The 19,204-nt window shown below is 37.1% G+C and overlaps 1 protein-coding gene and 1 pseudogene across 2 annotated transcripts in view; both read left to right on the top strand.

Annotated features, from left to right (window-relative positions):
• ZNRF2 (zinc and ring finger 2) overlaps positions 1 to 19,204 on the top strand; it is a 100,756-nt gene that overhangs the window by 38,752 nt on the left and 42,800 nt on the right. The gene's annotated exons all lie outside the window — the stretch shown is intronic.
• Positions 10,228 to 11,038, top strand: LOC130852088 (40S ribosomal protein S3a-like; annotated as a pseudogene).

The raw sequence follows: 19,204 nt of genomic DNA, 5'->3' as shown, positions 1-19,204 counted from the left end.
AGTTTTGAGGTACACCTGTCCTTGCATGCTGTGTCAAATGGCATCCATTGTTTGTATGTTTCATAGTGATGTTTCTCTTGGAGCTTGCACTCTTCTTTTCTCCTTCTTTCTGCTGTTTTTGGGGGGGGGGCAGGAGGGGGAGCTTTTGGGGTGGAAAGGAGAAAAATGTTTCTCACACTTGCACTTTTATTTTTCCTACAGTATTTGGAATCTTTCCAAATTTTGCCAGTCAGATATCTGTAAGATGTTTATTTTATACAAATTAAAAACATAATTACCATTATCTTTGGTCAGAATTATAGATTGAATTCGAGTCTAAGTGATACTGCTTTCATCCATTGACTCTTCACTGCTAAATTTGCAGTCAAATTTTGTGTTGCTTTATTTCTCATTTCAGATTTCAAGATATTTGAGCCTTTTACGTATTTTTAAAAGGTAGAAATAGGTTTTTTAGGATTTATCATAGCCGTATCTATTTGTTATGCTTTTCCTTCAAAGCTTTATACTTTAATGATAAATTACTGTTGCATTTACCACCAAGACTAATACTTATTTTTTGAACTTACATTATGAAATGTAATTTAATTGATTAAAAGGATGAGGCTAGATTTAGAGCACTAAGATTCAAATAGTAAACTTTGGGAAGTCATTCTCATAAAATCCTATCATTAAAAAAATCAATTTTTTTTGTTATACATGAGAAAGATGCATAAAATAGAGTAATTCATATTTAAAATATGAATACCAGTGCAGCTATCACCAATGTCCAGAAGTAGATAGAACATTGCCAGTACCCCAGAAACCCTCCCCTATGTCTTCCTGATTATGAAACTTTTTCTTTCTCTTAGAATAATCATAATTTTTTGGATAACCATTTCCTTGCTTTTGTTTGTTTTGTCATTTACGTATGCATTCTAAAGAATATCTTTAATTTTGCTGGCTATATATAAGTGAAATCATACTCTTAATTTGGATCTTTCTTCTCTTCCTCAGTATTATTTTTGTAAGATTCATGTATAATGTGTGTAGGATACGGAGGGAATAATAATTTTCCCTCTACCCTTCTAAGTTTTTAGCTGAGACTCTGGTAATAAATGACAGATTAACATGAGAAAAACAAACAAGTTTATTAACATGTATGCTTTATGTATATGTGGGAGAAACCCAGGGAAAAATGATGCAGCCTGGGCAGTTAAAGTTGCTTCTCATAATTATTGCAAAGGCCACTGTCAAACCATCCTGTAGGATCCCTGCTAGACACCACATACTCATTAGGATGTATTCATTCAAGAAAATTTACTAAGCACCTACTGGCACAAACAGTGCCAGGCACTGTGTGTGTTGGTTGCTGGGATACAGGAATAAACAAGGCAGATGGAGTCCCTGCCCTCATCAAGCACACGGTCTAATGACGGAGCTATTAAAAGGGTCTGCACATAATTAGCATGAATTATGAAAAGCACTACAAAGAATGTTTTTATCAATTGGGATTGAGTTTGGCTTCCAGGAATAGAAATTCAACTACAGCGATGGAAACAAAGGAGGGTTTTATCTCTTGCATAAAACAAGTCCAGAAGTAGGCAGCCCAGTGCTGGAGTGATGGCTTCCACAAAGCCTTCAAGTACCCAAACTCTTGCTATGCTTCTGCTGTAACATATAAGCATCCTTAATATCCTTAACCTAAAGGTCCAAGACAGCTGCTAGAGCTCCAGCCACCACATCTGTGTTCTAGGAATAATAAAGGAAAGACACAAAGAGCAAAGTGCAAAGAGAAAAAATAGTCAGCTCTTTTTCAATTTCTCAGAAGCCCTACCCAGCAATTTCCTGGCTATCAGGAAGGCTATGAGAGGTAGTCTTTTTTTTTTTTTTTTAATGAATTTATTATTGGCTGTGTTGGGTCTTTGTTGCTGTGCGCGGCTTTCTCGTAGTTGCAGCGAGTAGGGCCTACTCTGCTGTGCGTGGGCTTCTCATTGTGGTGGCTTCTCTTGTTGCTGAGCATAGGCTCTAGGCATGTGGGTTTCAGTAACTGTGGTACGTGGGCTTCAGTAGTTTTAGCATGTGGGCTCAGTTGTGGCTCATGGGCTTAATTAGTTGCTCCACAGCATGTGGGAATCTTCCCAGACCAGGGATTGAACCTGTGTCCCCTGCATTGGCAGGCGGATTCTTAACCACTGCGCCACCAGGGAAGTCCCTGACTCTTTACTTTTAAAAGCGACACTTTGAGAGCTTCGACGTATAATCTTTCATATCTGCCACTGGCTCACTGTTGATCTGTGCTGAGTTTAGTACCCTGAATCAGCATAGCCCAGTCTAAGCTTCCAGCACAATTAAGAACACATGCATGGTTTTATAATAAATCAGCAGTGGGTATTTTTTGAGTGGGTCTACTTTGTTGGTCATTGTTGAATAAAAGTGAAAGTATAGGTAACTTTCACGGTTGATGGGAAGGCAAAAATTAAATACTCTATCATTGCATGTTAGTACAAAAAATGCTTAGTAATGTTTGGTTGATTTTTGCATTCTTGTGATTCAGTTAAATCCTGCTTATCAGGAAACTACAGATTCGTAGTATGTAATATATGTTGTTTTAAAAAGTGTAAGTTAATGGTTGGAAGAGAAATGAGGCAGGAGTTGGGAGGGAACAGATAATGAAGGCTTTGTGTAATGAATGAAAAGATTCTCTCTGTATGTACATATGTATGTATTTATTTATTTCTTGGCTGCACCACTTGGCTTGTGGGATCTTAGTTCCCAGACCAGGGATGGAACCCAGGCCCCTGACTGAAAGTGTGGAGTCCTAACCACTGGACAGCCAGGGAATCCCTTATCTCCATGTTTTAAATAGGAGAGTGACAAGATCAGATTTGCATTATGAAGATGGGCTATAAAAACAGTTTGGGGAAGGGGAGGGCTAGAGCAGAGATATATAGAGGCTACTATGGCAGTCCAGGAAATATAGTAGCTAGATACAGAGCAGTGATGGATGTCTAGAGAACTGGTTGAATTTGACAGATACTTGGGTGGTAAAATCTACAGGTTTGTGATGGATTGAGAATAAATAGGTGTGGCTTCAGGGAAGCAGTGATAATATTGGCCTGACCTGAACATCATTATTCCTCAACTCCTTCGTAGTCTAAACTTTTTAATCAAGTTAATTGGCAGCTTACAGTTTTAGTCATAACCCAATGTTTTTGAAGTGGTTTTCCTAGCTCCCTCCTTGAAACAAATATTCAGACATTTTGAGCAATTTTTAATGACTTCAGGGATCAGCAAACTTTAAGTAAAGGGACAGATAATAAACATTTTAGGCTTTGCAGGCCATTTGATCTCTGTCACTTCTGCATTGTGAAGCCAAACATAGAAAATATATAAATGCATGCATATGGCTGTGTTCCAATAAAACTTTATTAGTGGACACTGAAATTTGAATTTCATATAATTTTCATGTGTCACAAAATATTAGTTTTTTCCCCAAACATTTAAAAGTGTAAAACTGTTTTTGATTCAGGGGCTGTGCAAAAGCAGACTGCGTTTTAGCTCATAGGCCCATAGTTTGCCAGTTACCCCAGCTGCAGTGTCTTCACAAGAAACTTTTAAGATAAATAGCAAATAGGCTGTAAGATGTTAATTCCTTTCATTCTTGAGGATATATAAATCCTTAAGTCTGTAATGCTATTATTTGATCCTTTCATTATGGGTTGAGGGGGACTGGAGAGACAGGAATACACATAGAAACAAGGAACTCCCAGCACACTCAGTATAACTGGGAAAATATTTAATGCAGAGTGAATTCCCTGAAGAACTGTTATCTTTAAGGAGGTAATTAACACCATACCAATGAGAAGTAGTTTCCAGAGGTCAGCCCTTATGGGAAAGAAACTTTGTCAGACTAATTGCATGTGTTAAGAAAGTGGAGTTGGGTTATATTATAGTAGTAAGGAACCTGATTTGTACCTGAGAGTTGGCAGTTCTTTTAGCCTTTGCTCTTCTTGGAATACCACATGCTAGTGATTTCACATCTTCTGCTTAACTTGAAAACACTTATAGAACCAGCCTCTTAATTCTAAATCAAATCTGACATGGTAAATCATGAGAATTAAATTATGTACGCATGGTATTAGGAGTTACCGGCAAAATCGAGTTAGATTATTTGAGTACAAACATAGTGGGCAAAGTTTTACCTACGAAAAAGCAATACTGATTACAGTTAGGTACCCAGCTACTGTAATTAACATTTGATTTTAATTGTTATACTAAACTATTTTTTGTTTGTTTTGTTTTTTGGTCATGGCTTGTGGAATCTCAGTTCCCCGAGCAGGAATTGAACATTGAACCCAGGCCATGGCAGTGAAAGCCTGGAATCTTAACCACTAGTCCACCAGGAAACTCCCAATACTAAACTGTTAATGTATATTTAGACTTCATAATTACCTCTTTGTCGTGGTGGCCTTAAAAAATTAAATTATTGACAATAGTAGAAAATACTTTTAGCCAAACATATGTAAGATTTTAGAGCCCCGGTTGCCAAAAGAGCATTTTTAAAAAAATCCTGTCAAATTTTGTTAGGTACATTTTGCTTTCAGTTGGGTATCTAAAAAACAGTTATTTGGTAAAGAATGTGATAAATAGATTTATGTTAAATTTTCACACTTGTGAATTACTTTGTTAATATTTATTGTCGATAGGAAATCTCTAAACATCAAAGCCATATTACTTTTTTTTAAAGAACTTTTATTGAGATAAAATTGACATATAATAAACTGCATATATTTAAAGTGTACAATTTGATATTTTTTTTCTTATTAATAATGTATATATGGCATTCCCAATCTCTCAGTTCATCCCCCCAACCCTCTCCCCCCATCCACTTTCCCCGCTTGGTGTCCACGTGTTTGTTCTCTACATCTGTGTCTCTATTTCTGCCTTGCAAACTGGTTGATCTGTACCATTTTTCTAGATTCCACATTTATGTGTTAATATATTTGTTTTTCTCTTTCTGACTTCACTCTGTATAACAGTCTCTTGGTCCATCCATGTCTCTACACATGTCCCAGTTTCATTCCTTTTTACAGCTGAGTAATATTCCGTTGTATATATGTACCACTCCTTCTTTATCCATTCATATGTTGATGGACATTTAGGTTGCTTCTGTGTGCTGGCTATTGTAAATAGTACTGCAATGAACATTGGGGTGCATGTGAAAGCCATGTTACTTTTAACGGAAAGAAATATAATTTTTAAAATATCTGGCTATTTAATTACAATTTTGTTTTAATTATTAATTATTTTTGTCCTCACATTTCAAATTAGTACATTAGTACATGGGGAAAAGTAGGTTTACTCATTCAAGTGTAAGATATAACTGGGATGACACAAATATAATTTAAATCTAATTCTGGAAGCTTAAAAAATGTAAATATTTTGTATACTTTGTCCCTGTATATATGTGGCCCAGTATTTTTTCTTTCAACTTTTTTTTTTTTTGCATTTCCAATTAAAATATTTTTTTCTTTTTTCATTTTTGGACAATATAGAGTACAGTGAGAAGAGAAATAAAACTATAGAATAGAGGATATATTATTTTTATTCTTTACTGTATCTTCCTGTTTTCTCACCTATGTTCTAACAGTTCTGCTTTAGCCAGTGCACCAGGTTCTTGCACTTTCTCTTGATCTTTAAGCCTTCCCAATTGGATTTTAACGTTTCTTCTTTTGCTTCTTTGTTTTAAGTGGGTATTCGTGGGGAATCCTTTAAAGTCTCTAATTGCACTTAAGTGAATAGAATCGTTAAAGATTTTAAAATTTAGTTGATCAGGATGAGTGATAAAAGATTATCTCCCTTAGAAATAAAGTGCATGCTAAAAATTTTAGGATTTTATTAAAAAGTAAGTTCTTTAAGAATGTAATGTGCATATCATTCCCTGATATTTTTTGGAAAACATATCTTTGTGGTGGATGAGGGAGAATTTATACTATGATTATTTATCAGAAGAATATGTAGCTCATTATGTCTGCTTCTGTGGCTGAGTGGAGCATTAAACCATTTAAATATATGTTTTACCTGAAACAGCAACAGAAAGGCACCAGATACTGCTTACCAAATAACTGTTGTATAGTTTTTCAATGAACTGTTGTTCATTTCATCTACTTTCTAGAAAATTATGTCACACATTTTGTTGTCTTTAGGTTAAATTCTGATAGGTGACAGCATGATAAAATGTCCGTGTTGTATGTGGGTGTTTGCGCCTGTACGCGTGCGGATGTGGGGGTGTGTGTGTGAGAGAGAGAGAGAGAGAGAGAGAGAAGCAGAGGGAGGGGGGAGGAAAGGGGAGGAGAAAAGGAGGAACGTTAAGTGTAGCCATGTTTTAAAAATGTCATAGCTAGCTCTTCAAAGCTGCCATTGTTAACTTGAGCACTAAGGAGAGAATTGTGAAGAGAGAAAGAACTCCACACTTCATCATCAAATTTGGGCAAGAGGAAGGGTGTGTTAGAGGGAGTACATGGCTGTTCATTCAGTAAATATTTATTGAGTGTCTACTTTGGTATGGTGCTGGGAAGTAGATATCTTGATGTGAAACATGAAGAAGATATATTTTAAAATCATTCCTTATTTTTTTTTCGTTCAGCAGAATATTTTGCATATTTTATATCTGTATTTGAAAGTTCTAAAGATATTTGACTTTCATTAAGACTATAATATAATTAATTGCCTTGTAGTTCTTGGAAAAAATTTTAAGTCTAATGAAGTCTGGTTACTAAGCTAGTAGTAATTTTGTTCTTGTTTACATTTTGAAAAGACTTAAAAAGCTTCAGTAAAATTCAACTGACCTTCTAGTAAATCGTTTTTGGAATAGCTAACTATGGTAAGACAACATATAAATATGATAGGAACAGTATGTGTCTTATAGAACCTGAAGTGAAACAGCTGATAAACAATTATAAGCCATGTGGGCCGTACCCAAGTTGATACTCTGTTTATAGAACTTTGATCATATAATAGCTGTGTTGCTCCTCAAGGGAATTGGAGCTATGTCTGTTTAGAAGCAAACTATTTTGGGACATTGAGCTTATTGAGAATTTTAGTTGTACAGATTTTCCGTAGTATTTTGCTTTAAGCCAATGAGTATGAAAAGTTATTAACTGGTGGTTAGAGTTCACCGTAATAATTATTCTGAAATCTATATTTAAATATTTTCCCTTCATTTGATTTCTTTGTTAATCTAGAGCCATGGCAAAACTACCATGTGGTTTATATATTACATATGATGCCATAGTCTAGTGGGCATTATACAGCTATACTGTGTCTTAGATGAGAAGCTGTGGCTTAAAGGTGCATTTCTCCATCTAATATGTGAATTCCCAGAGCAAATGCCATTACTCTATCCTCTGCCTCCCCTCCTCCCCTGAAAGAAAATTCCAGAGCAGAGGTTATTGTCCTATTTATAAAAAATGAATAAACTCTGACTACTGTTGAAACTTGACTCCAAAAGTTCCTTGCATACTGCTGGGATTTGAATATTTGTGCCCCCACCCCCTGAAATTTCTGTGTTGAAAACCTAATGATGGGGCTTCCTAGGTGGTGCGGTGGTTAAGAATCCGCCCGCCAATGCAGGGGACACGGGTTCGATCCCTGCTCCAGGAAGATCCCACATGCCGTGGAGCAACATGTGTGCCACAACTATTGAGCCTGCGCTTTAGAGCCCGTGAGCCACAACTGTTGAGCCCATGTGCTGCAACTACTGAAGCCCATGCGCCTAGAGCCCGTGCTCCGCAACAAGAGAAGCCATGGCAATGAGGAGCCCGTGCACTACAATAAAGAGCAGCCCCCACTCACCGCAACTAAAAGAAAGCCCACGCACAGCAAAAAAGACCCAACACAGCCAATAAAATAAAAAACAAACAAACAAAAACTGTAAAACCTAATGATGATGGTGTTAGGAGATGGGGCCTTGGGAATGATTTGGTCATGAGAGTGGAGGGTTCACGGAAGGGATAGTGCACTTGTAAAAGAGGCTCCAGAGAGCTTTCTAGCCTCTTCCGTCATGCAAGGATACAATGAGAAGTCTGGAACCAGGAAGAGGGCCCTCGCTCGACCATTTTGGCACCCTAATTTCCAGAACTGTGATAGAGAAATTTCTGTTATTTATAAGCTGCCTGGTCTCTGATATTTTGTTATAGCAGCCTGAGTGGACTAAGAATGTATTTAGTAAAGTTTCTGAAATTGTCCCAAGAATACAGAGACTAAGTTACCCTTGGCACTGAGGCATCCTTATCTTATTCTAGTAGTAAACTGGTTTCCATCAATGAAGGAGAAAAACTAATTACCTCCCTTTGGCCTTTGTCTGTGTTTTGGTCGTCCAGCACCCTGTCTCACTACCCTCTTCCCCCAGTGGGGATATGTGGCCACTTTGAGGTTCACTTGATGAAAGAAAATGTTCAGTATGTTGAATTTTACAAGACTTATTTGTACTAGTTAAACCACTGATCTCTAGGTCCTTATACTATTATTGGCATACTAATCATGTTATAAGTTAAGGACACCTTGTTTATATTGCCATATGGAATGGATTTAATTTTCCACGGGAGCTGACCTGCTCCATATTCCCGTAGTTTACTTTTCTACCATTCTGAATATTGTTTGGTTCGTTTGTTCCCCTTTTCCAGCTGTTTAGTAAGAGCAGTCAGTTGTATTCTATTTGGCATTCTTATGTAAGATGGATTAATTTCTTAATTCAGTCATAGAAGTTTAAAAGAGAAAGGCTTATCTTAGTTTTTCCAGAGAAAACATCCATGTTGCTGAAGATCTTTATTTTCTTCTTAATGAAGTTGTCATTTTCCATATCAGAATTATCTTTCTATACGTATTGTAATACAGGACTCACACAAATTACAATGACAGAGAAGCATTCTGTCAGTTGTGGCCCATCATTAAGATCTTATGTAGTTACTCTAATCTATCACATTTGTAGGTTATATGTATTTAAAATAGTCTAGACAATAAAAAAGCCAAAATATAGGATGAGAAATAAAGCTAATGGGATATTTTGGGGAGTGAGGTGGGAGAAAGAGAAAAAAAGATGACGGAGAGTTGATCGATAAGCTAGAAGACAATAAAAAGAATAAAATAATGAAAAATGATAGGAAACAAAAGAAAAAGATGGACATCTTTGCAGTGTTGTTTTTTTTAAGATTGTGAGTATGCCAAAGACAAACATTTCTACATGTTTTTGTTGCATTTTATAACTACAAAAGTTTTTTCAGTTGGTGGAGGAAAATTATTGAATTTCCAATACTTAATCTTTCTGGGTTTTGGAACAGTTTCCCAAATATGGGAAGTACATTTGTTAAGATGTTCAGGAATTGGTCTCAGTATGGACTTTGATTTGCTCGTGGTTTGTGGTTTATGTTCTTAATCCTAACCATTCGTTTTTTGGAATTTTGCTATTGTACACAAGGAATATCACCTCTTCTTGAAAACAAACAAGTTTAAAATAGATCCCCTATAATGGTTGTATGGTTGTTAGAACATTTTTATGTATAAGGTATTGTATATTGTTAGTTTAACTGGTTGCAAGTGCTTTGTGAGAGAGGTCTGGTAGATGAATAGGCTGGGGAGTGTAATGAAAAGAGCCCTAGTTCTGGCCCTACTGCTGGCTTGTTTTATAAGTTCTGGCAAAATTTTTTACTTCTCTGGATTTTCTTACCTGTGGAAGATTAGAGTAGATGCTCCCTTCGGACCCATTCACAGTCTCATAAAGTTGTATCTAAATGGCATGGGATAGCACGGAGTAGTGGCTCTTTTTAAACAACACTGAGGGCATTGTTAGGTGAACCTAGCATAAAATATATAAAAATGTCCACACTGTGAGTATTTTTGTTTTTTTAAAATCAGGAACTGAAAGAGGGAGAAGAAATTATACCTTTCCCCACCTTTTTAAACTACAGAGGAACCTTTAGTACATATTTGAAGTATCTTTGTAGAACATTTTATGAATCATTTCAGTGTGCTCATATTTAACATGAGAAAACCTTTGGATAGCCTTTCATTCATTCCAGTATTTGAGTGTCTGCTATGTGTCATAACAGGCATACTAATGGCTTTGGGACTACAAAAAATAGATTGTAATTTTCACTTAAAATTGCTTCATTCATTTCCTTTTTTCCATTCTCATCGGAAATAGTTCTTTTTAAAAAGATAGTATATCCTTTTGGCTCTCTGAGCAGCACCATGGCGGTCAGCAAGAACAAGCGCCTTACGAAAAGTGGTAAAAAGGGAGCCGAGAAGAAAGTGGTTGACCCATTTGCTAAGAAAGATTGGTATGATGTGAAAGCACCAGCTATGTTCAATATAAGAAATATTGGGAAAACACAAGTCACGAGAACTCAAGGAACCAAAATTGCATCTGGTGGCCTCAAGGGTCGTGTTTTTGAAGCGAGCCTTGCTGATCTGCAGAATGATGAAGTTGCGTTTAGAAAATTCAAGCTTATTACTGAGAATGTTCAGGGCAAAAACTGCCTGACTAATTTCCATGGCATGGATCTTACCCATGACAAAACGTGCTCCATGGTCAAAAAATGTCAGACCATGATTGAAGCTCATGTTGATGTCAAGACTACGGATGGTTATTTGCCTCGTCTGTTCTGTATGGGTTTTACTAAAAAACACAACCATCAGATTCGGAAGACCTCATATGCCCAGCACCAGCAGGTCTGCCAGATCCACAAGAAGATGATGGAAATCATGACCTGAGAGGTGCAGACAAATGACTTGAAAGAGGTGGTCAATAAATTGATTCCAGACAGCACTGGAAAAGGCATAGAAAAGGCCTGCCAATCCGTTTACCAGCTCCATGATGTCTTTGTTAGAAAAGTAAAAGTGCTGAAGAAACCCACGTTTGAATTGGGAAAACTCATGGAGCTACATGGTGAAGGTAGTAGCTCTGGAAAATCTACTGGGGATGAGACAGGTGCTAAAGTTGAACGAGCTGATGGATGTGAGCCACCAGTCCAAGAATCTGTTTAAAAATCAGACTTTTAATGGTGACAAATAAAAGATCTTATTTGTGATATTTAAAAAAAAAAGATAGTATATGAAAAAAAAATAAAGTAACAGAATTGTCACAAGTGGTAGAAAATAATGAATTTCCCTGATGGACTTAAAATATGATCCTGACATAAACTGAGCTCTTCAGTAAAGTTCATTATGCAAATTGATATATACTGAAATTATTTTGTAGATTCTCAAGGATTGTTTTTGATGATTTATAGAATTAGATATTTAAACATTTACTCTGATAAATATGCTTGTTGAACAAGGTTAAAATGTATTCTATCTTGTGGAAACATTTGCTATCCTGTCATTTAAATTTTGTTAGAGATGTTTGTCTTATTAAGTAGCTGTCATTTTAAAACTATATAGGTTTTACTTGTTTCCCTTTGGCTCTCTGAGCATCTTTTCCCTTGTAGCAGTTTTACCAATTAGAAAACTGATAGATAGACAGAAGACAGTCTACAGCTCATCTTGCCTGTGTGTGTTTTTTTGTTTTTTGTTTTTTTTTAGGTAAATTGGCTTGCGTTTTCTGAGGAAATTTTTCAAGTCAGATAATTCTATATTCGCCAAGCTCTGAACAGGTCCTACTGGCAAATGAGGTCTTGGTTTACACTCCAGACATTTTGCTGTATGTCATATATTGTATGAAACTTTGCTTATGGAAGTTTCTTTGTTTACCTTTCTTTTTATTGGCATGTTTTTACTTCTTTTTACTGACATGTTTAGAATTTTGCCTTTAAACTAAATTTCTAAAAAAAAAAAAAATGCAGTTTATTCTGCAAACAGTGCTTAGGGCTCTTTTAAATTGCAGTTAGAATTACCAGTAATTAGAATTTCCTAATCTGCCTTTAATTGTGCCAGTCTTGCTTGTATAGAACTCAGGTCAAATAATGCAATTCATTCATACATGCATTTAGATAGTTACTGAGTTTTGACGGTAAGTCTACCTGGATGTTGCGGCAGGGTGGTTGGATAGAATACTTGGAAGAATATACAGTTTCTGCCTCACAGGTATTATCGAATTTGGGAGATAAAATCATCACAGAAGAAATGTAGTGGCTGCTGACATATATCAAATGAGTGTTATCAGTAAATGGAATATAGTAGGACAGAGAAGGACATGGTTTTGAATTCTTTTAAAAGGTTTTATTGAGGTAGTAAGACTTAATCTGTGCTTGAAGGGATGGGAGATTTTTAATAAATAAGAGAAAAGGCATATGGACTTAAGAGCAAAGGCATAGAGATATGAATGGGTGTATTCTATTGGAACAAAAGGATTAAATTGCCTACACCAAGTTTGTATTAGGGTAATAGTGATTATGCAAAAAGTCTAGTGTAGGGGCAAATAGGGTATGCCTGTGTGTGTGTGCAGTAATGTAAAAGATGATCACTAGTCAGGATGCTGTGGTAGAAAGCTTGATAGCTTAGGAATCAGAAGAGCTGAGTTCTGTCACTTGATTTCTTTACACTTAGACTGCTCTCTTTAAATGAGCAGTTTAAACCAAGACAGTCTGTAGACTCCTTGGGCTTAATATTTGTTTCTGTTATTGAAGATAAGAAATGGCAACTACTGTTTTGTATTAATTGGCGAGATTGGTGTAGCAAATTGAGGTCACCTGCTCTAAAAATCCCGCTTACATTCCTCTCCATTGATTCATTCCATTGTTTGTCACATTCAGTGCATATATACCTAAGGGAGTTTTAAGCCTGTTGGTCATTTCCTTTAGAAATTATATCAGTTAGTTAAAATACCTAATTGAGATCAGAAGGAATTGAGCTTTGTTTAAGGGAAAGTGTAGATGAATAGTTTTGATTTTGGGTAACTTGGAGTGCTCACTTTGGATAGAGAACATCGATACCCACTGGGGATAGTAGAAGGGTAAGCAGACCTGGGGAGGGGCAGGATATTTGGATTTTTATAAAGCTTGAAGTAGATGAGTTCTAAAATCAGGCATCTCTTTTATTTCCAGAGCAGCCAGCACAGGTTATCTTCCTGTTCTTTCTCCCTGAATTCTGGTAGTGGTTGAGAGGATAGCTTTTCCACTGTGACCCTTTCTGGTGTCTTTATTTTGTTTGTAACTAGCAACTAAGCAAGTGCATTTAGATGATTTGTTTGCAGTTGTAAAGTGATTGTTTGATATTTAAATCTTATCATAGGACCTGATACTTCCATCTTCTGTCTTGCCCAACAAATTCTGACTGTGGGAGCATATTTTTCCTGCTGTTTGGTGTATAGTGTTCCGTGGTTTCTACAGGGGAATTGGTTCTAGGCCCCCATGGGTACCAAAATCTGCCCATGCTCAAGTCCCTTATTATAAAAGATGGTGTAGTATTTACATATAACCTATGCACAGTTTAAATCATCTCTAGATTACTTATAATACCTAATATGATATAAATGCTGTGTAAATAGTTGCCAGAGTATGGCAAATTCAAGTTTTATTTTCTGGAATATTTTTTTCTCCTCCATGTTTTGATCCCAGTTGCTTGGATCTGCGACTGCAGAACCTGCTTATACAGAGGGTCTACTATATTTACCAGACTTGAGTGTAGGAGCAGTCCTTTTTGCTTGTGGAAGAAGGAAGCAATGTACAAATACTAAGTAAGTGTAGGGTTGGGCCACAGGAGATATAAAGAAGAATCTTTTTGCCTTAGTCATCAAAGTGAAAAGGGACAGGTATTCACAGTTATTGGTGCTGTTGGTGTTTATTTTACTATATAAAGTAACTTTGATATGGCAGATACATCTCATTGAATTGTTACAGGAAGGATCTGGATTTTAACATTAAAGGATGTCATTTTAGAACTGTACTGTTTTAAGAACTTAAGGAAAAATAAGTGAATTGTCTAAAAGTTGAAAAAGGGACAGTTTCAATAAATAATAGTCATTGTTTATTGAATGCCTGCTATGCTCTAGGCACTTTGTATACGTTATTGTAATCTTTAATCCTCATCAGATTGCCAATATGTAAGTGATATTATCAGTGTTTTATAGGGAGAAAATCAGACCTGGATGGCTTAAGTACTTGCCTTCCCTGGGGTCACACAGTTTGTGTGTAGTAGAAACTACATATCCAGGTTGGTACTCAGGTCTTTTGGAAGTCAAAGACTGTATTTTCACTAGACCATTATAGTTAGTAAGGAAGGTAGACATACAATTAAGTAATTAGAGTACCATGTGCTACACTGCAGTATTGGACGTGCCATCAAAGTACAGAAGAGATACAAAGGGAGGGGATGATTAAATCAGCATTGAGGTGGAGCATTCTGTAGCCTTTAGAGAAAGACTCTTGGGGAAGGGTGACTCCTGTGTAAGGTTTTTTTGTTTTTGTTTTTAATTGGAGTATAATTGCTTTACATTGTGTTAATTTCTGCTCTACAGTGAAGTGAATCAGCTATATGTATGCATATCTCCCCTACCTTTTGGATCCCCGCCCCCCATCCCACCCATCTAGGTCACTAGAGAGCACTGAACTGAGCTCCCTGTGTTATACAGCAGGTTCCCGCTAGCTATCTGTTTTACACATGGTAGCGTATTTATGTCAGACCTAATCTCCCAATTCACCCCACTCTCCCCTTCCATCTCTGTGTCCATTTGTCCATTATCTACATCTGCGTTTCTATTCCTGCCCTGCAGATGGGTTTATCTGTACCGTTTTTCTAGATTCCATATATATGCGTTAATATGCAATATTTGTTTTTCTCTTTCTGGCTTACTTCACTCTGTATGACAGACTCTAGGTCCATCCACATCTCTACAAATGACCAAATTTCTTTTTACGGCTGGATAATATTCCATTATATATACGTACACATCTTTATCCATTCATCTGTCAATAGACATTCAAGTCGTTTCCATGCCCTGGCTCTTGTAAATAGTGCTGCAGTGAACATTGGGGTGCATGTGTCTTTTTGAGTTATGGTGTTCTTAGGGTATATGCCCAGGAGTGGAATTTCTGGGTCATATGATAGTTCTATTTTTAGTTTTTTAAGGACCTTCCATGCTGTTCTCCATAGCGGCTGTACCAATTTATATTCCCACCAACAGTGCAAGAGGGTTCCCTTTGCTCCACACACACTCTAACATTTATTATTTGTAGATTTTTGATGATGGCCATTCTGACTGGTGTGAAGTGATACCTCATTGTAGTTTTGATTTGCATTTCTCTAATAATTAGTGATGTTGAGCATCTTTTCATGTGCCTCTTGGCCCATCCATATGTCTTCTTTGGAGAAATGTCTGTTTAGGTCTTCTGCCCCCCCCTTTTTTTTCCCCACCCGGTTTTTGATTGGGTTGTTTTTTTTGATATTGAGCTGCATGAGCTGTTTGTATATTATGGAGATTAATCCTTTGTCCGTTCCTTCGTTTGCAACTGTTTTCTCCCATTCCTTGGGTTGTCTTTTCATCTTGTTTATGGTTTCCTTTGCTGTGTAAAAGCTTTTAAGTTTCATTAGGTCCCATTTGCTTATTTTTGTTTTTATTTTCATTACTCTAGGGTCATAAAAGATCTTGCTGTGATTTATGTCAGAGTATTTTTCTTTCGTTTTCCTCTAAGAGTTTTATAGCGTCTGGTTTTACATTTAGGTCTTTAATCCATTTTGAGTTTATTTTTGTGTATGGTGTTAGGTATTCTTTTTTTTTAATATTCATTTATTTTTATTTTTTGGCTGCATTGGGTCCTCGCTGCGCACAGGCTTTCTGTAGTTGCAGAGAGTGGGGGCTACTCTTCATTGCAGTGTACAGGCTTGTTATTGCGGTGGCTTCTCCTGTTGTGGAGTACAGTTCTAAGCATGCAGGCTTCAGTAGTTGTGGCACGTGGGCTCAGTAGTTGTTGCTCCCAGATTCTAAAGCAGAGCTCAGTAGTTGTGGCACATGGGCTTAGTTGCTCTGCGGAATGTGGGATCTTCCCGGGCCATGGCTCAAACCCATATCCTCTGTATTGGCAGGTGGATTCTTAACCACTGTGCCACCAGGGAAGCCCCATTTGTTTCCATTTATATTTAGTTCTACTAGGGACTTTTCCCTAATCCTTTTTTACTTTTACTTTTTGAATACATTATATTATTAATATTGTTTGAAAGTCAAAAACTGTATTTCCCAGTGCAGCCAAATAAATAGATACTTTAAAAAAAAAACTTTCTTAAAAGGTGAACACAGGAGTACCTTAAGTTTTTCTTTCACTGCATTCTCATTTACCACCTGTGGGTATCCTGTGTATAAACCTTAATTTGAAATTTATCCTTCCTTGTTTTTCTTTTTTGCAGATATACACATACACATGTATTCTTATTTACTCTTCTTTCTTGCACAGTAGCTAGCATAACATATGCCTGCTTTTTCACATTGTTTTTTCCACTTGATATAGCGTGGGTATCTCTTCATATCAGTTTATAGAGACTGTTCTCATTTCTTTTTTATAGTTGTATAGTAACTCCATTGCATAGATACATAATAGTTTATTCACCAAATCTCTTATGTGTTTCCAATATTATGCTATTTCAAAGAGTGCCACAGTAAATTACTGTGTGTGTTTTAATTAAAACATAAATGTATTATCTTTTGAGGTTCTGTGAGTAAGCTAGGATCAGTAGATGGGCTTCCCACTTGGAATTTATCAAGCAGCTATAGTTGGAACTTAGGATTGGAGTCATCTGAAAGTCAGAGTTACCATTCAGGGTAGCTCACTCAGTATGCCTGGCAATTGATGTTGGTTGTTAGCTCAGAGCTCAGCTTGGGCTGTCAGCTGGAATGCCTACCCATGACCTCTCTATGTGCCTGGGACTTCCCAGAGCATGTCAGCTGGGTTCTGAGAGGGTATGTTCCCAAAGTGAGCATCCCAGAAGGCCCAAATGGGAGCTTCGAGCCTTCTTAAGATTTATTTCAGAAATACCAGAACATCAGTTATGCATTCCATTGATCAAGCAAGTTATTAAGGCTGGCCAGGATTCAAGGGGAGGAGAGTTAGACTCCTTAATGTGAGGAACAGGATGCATGAAATTGACAGCAACTGTCTTTGGAGACTATGTACCATAGTCCGCTTTCTAGCAACCATAACTCACATCCCTTCCATGTGTAAAGCATGCTCACGTTCTTCCTAAGACCCAGCCAGTCTCATCCCATTAAGGCATAAATTTGAAGTCCAGAATATTGTTATTTAAGTCAGGTTCAGATATGGTTGAAGCTTCTCAGGTGTAGTTCCTCCAGTATAGCACCTTGTAAACGATTTCCCTTGACCTGAAGACCTTTACTGAGATCTTTATTTCTCCATATGGCTTTGAGTTACTATCTAGTATCCTTTCGTTTCACCTTGTAGGACTCCGTTGAACATATCTTGTAGGGCAGGTGTAGTGGTAACAAACTCCCTCAGCTTTTGTTTGGGAATTTCTTAGTTTCTCCCTCACTTTTGAAGAAGTTTTGCTGGATATAAGATTCTTAGATGACAGTTTTTTCCTTTGAACACTTTAAATATATCCATCAACTGTCTTCTAGAGTCCAAAGTTTATCATGAGAAATCTGCTTATAATCTTATTGAATCTCCCTTGTATGTAATGACTCACTTCTCTCTTTCTGTTTGCAGTGTTTTCTGTTTGTCTTTTGAAAGTTTGATTATAATGTGTCCTGGTGTGGCCTCATCTTACATGGCGGTTGTTGAGCTTCTCAGATGTTCGTCTTTCATCAAATTTGGAAAGTTTTCAGCCATTATTCAAATATTTTCTCTATTCCCTTCTCTATTCTTTTGGAACTCCCAAATGTATATTTTGGTCTGCTTGTTGGTATCCCACAGGTCCCTTAGACTCTGTTCACTTTTTTCAAACTTTTTGTCCTTCTGTTTCTCAGACATGATAACTTTATTGCCCTATCTTAACGTTCACTGATTCTTTCTTTGCCTTGTTCAAATCTGCCTTTGAAACCCTCTGGTGAGTTTTTCATTTCAGTTATTATACTTTTCAGCTCCAGAATTTCTTCTTGGTTTGCATTTTTTTCTATCTATTGATATTTTGTTCATACAACATTTTCTTGACTTTCTTCACACTTTTCCTTAGTTCTTAGAGCATCTCTAAGACAGGCATTTTAAAGTCTTTCTAGTATATATGGCATCAGGTCTTTTTCAGGGACAGCTTCTGCTGGGTTTTTTTTTTTTTTTCCTTTGAATGGGCTATACTTTTCTGTTCATTTGTATGCCTTGTTTTTTTGTTTGTTTTTGTTTTTCTCAAAACTGGACATTTAAATCTAATACTGTGGTAACTCTAGAAATCAGATTCTGCCCCTTCCTTGGGGTCTGCTGTTTTTTATTACTGTTTTTGGGGGTATTGTAGGCTGTCTCTATGCTGAGGATCATTCCTGAGGTATAAACTTCTTAGGCCTTTTCTGACTCTTTTCCCCTGAGTGTGCGTATTCACTTTCTAATTTTCCTCCTATAAGCAATTGTTTTGAAATGTGCTAGTCTTTAATGTCTGGCTCCCCAAAGGAGTAAAAGAGAAAAATGAAGAGGGATGGAGAGGCACAATCCCTTTAAATCCCTTTGAGGTCTCTTCAGCCAGAGGTGAAGGGGCTTACAACAATAGAGGGAGGTCCAACAACAGTGACTGCCTTTTTCTTTGTACCTTCTGGATCAGATGAAGCAATCAGCAATCAGAGTGCAAATTCGCAGTATTTGGAGCACAGGGTCGGTTTCCTACCCTGACTCCTATCAGCTGTGTGCAAGGTGCTCTAGGAACAAGTGCACCACTGCCTGCCATGTGGCTGGTGATGGGGGCATGGGTGACTACCTTTGTACTAAGAGCTGAAATTCACCAGTGTATTGTCTAAGTCCTCCTTCCTCTGGAAGTTGCAAGCCTTTAATAGTTTCCAGACTTCCAAAATAGTTACTTAAGACAAATCCTGCCTATTCAATTTTTGTCTAGGTGGGGAGGTAGATTCCCTCAGTGCTTCCTTCCTAGTTTGCCATCATCCCATAATCCTCTATCTGTGCATGTGTTTTCTGATATTGTTGTGGGCATACCTTCAAGGAGAGATCCTAGAATTGGAATTGCAGAATCAGCAGGTAAATACACATGTCATCTAGTTAGATATTGTGAAATTACCCTCTGTAGAGGTTGTACAATTTTGCACTCCTACTGGCAACGTATGAAAGTACCTGTTTCTCCATAGCCT

This window comes from Hippopotamus amphibius, chromosome 4, assembly GCF_030028045.1.
Source record: "Hippopotamus amphibius kiboko isolate mHipAmp2 chromosome 4, mHipAmp2.hap2, whole genome shotgun sequence".
NCBI classification, from domain to species: Eukaryota; Metazoa; Chordata; class Mammalia; order Artiodactyla; family Hippopotamidae; genus Hippopotamus; species Hippopotamus amphibius.
Note: the sequence above shows the minus strand (reverse complement) of the source record. Positions and strands in the feature narration are given on the sequence as shown.